Consider the following 1,655-nt stretch of genomic DNA (forward strand, 5'->3'; position numbering starts at 1 on the left):
CAGTATGGAAACACAACATCCACTTTTCATGGAATCATGGAATGGTTTGGGTCGAAAGGGACCTTCAGTGTCATCTAGTCCACCTCCCCTGCATTTATCAGGAGCATCATCAGATCAGGTTGCTCAGAGTCCAATCCAAACTGATCTTGAATGTTTCCAGGGATGGGGCATCAACCACCTCTGGCTCCGGGCAACCTGTGCCAGTGTTTACACTTGGGCCAGCCTCTCTTGAATCAGTTCTACTTGACTGACAGCATATACACCAGGTGAGTCAAGCTGCTAGAGCTGTGAATTATTGAGTGGTGGCTTGGGCTGCTGAGGAATCTATCAATTCAAGTGGTATAAAACACCTCTAGTGCTGCAGTCAAGCAGAGCTGAAAGAACCTGCCAATCCTATTGAGAAAAGTGCAATACTTGAACAAAGATTAACTGAAAATAATGCTGAGACTTGGCCTTCAGGAGCCTCCTCATCACCCATAACAAACTTCAGTTCCACTGGCCTAGTGAATTGTCTTTAAACAGCGGATTTCTTAAATAACAGACAACAAAATGCTGCTTACAACCAACTCTTCCCCTACCACTGCCCTCACTTCCCCACTGGTGGAAGCAATCCTACGCATGCTAACACCAGGGTCTTATTACATAGAGTAGGCTGGCTGTGTGTCTCTTGTGTCCCTTAATTCAAGTTTCAAAATCTCCTTTGTCCTGCCTAAACCAGCTAAACCTGTGTTTCCCTGCTTTCTGCTGCAATTAGCATAAATTCACTCCCACAGCAACAAGATCAACATGACACAGTACACACATCATTTGGTGGCCAGCCTCCCTTCACTGGGTCTTACAGTGTCAAATTTAGCAGCAGAATATGTTGCTTTTGCATACAAACTCTTGACATCCACAGAAGATTCTTACTCTCTCCAGCAGTCTTCTTGAATATGACGGAATTGATCTGCTGATTTGAGGATCTGCACGGTCTCGTGATAGCCTTGTGTATTTCCCTTACAAATATCCATCACAGATACAGACAAAATGTCCTAGTTATTACACTTGCTATGAGATATCTGGACATCTGCCACCATCATTTCTGGCCTTGGAAAAGTTGCTGGGATGGCTGCTGGCCTGGAAATTGCGTTCATCATCTTGATGCAGATGGGAAGCAGACTCTTTGGGTTGCCCATGTGGTGTAACATCAGCAGCTGGTACTGTCAGGATGACGTTCTAGTGGCCAGCTCAGCCCAGGGGGCTGGTACCGACAGATGGTTCAGCACCAGGCAGAGATGTCAGTTTCCCCTAATCCAGCATATTTTGACATTTTCTATACACATAACCACAAAAAGAAAACCTGCAGAAAATCAGGAAAATATGGGTAAAACACAAATGCAGAAATGCCTCTTTACTACCCTGTTACAGTTACGTTTTGGAATCACTTACCAAGCCTGAAGAATGGAGACTGCACAGCCTCTTTAATTGTGACTGATATTTGGCCTAATGTGCTCTCCTTTGGCACTACGAAATATACAAGGCCACACCACAGACTAGAGAATTCCATGGTGATTTTTCTCAACTTTACCACCAAGGCCACTTCTATTTAGGTCATCTCTATTTAGGCCTTTTTTTACTGGGCATGGAGGCATGAAAATAGGACCACATACAAAACC

This window comes from Pseudopodoces humilis, chromosome 2 (assembly GCF_049639895.1).
Source record: "Pseudopodoces humilis isolate 2021_Gansu_Grassland_sample_001 chromosome 2, ASM4963989v1, whole genome shotgun sequence".
Taxonomy (NCBI): Eukaryota; Metazoa; Chordata; class Aves; order Passeriformes; family Paridae; genus Pseudopodoces; species Pseudopodoces humilis.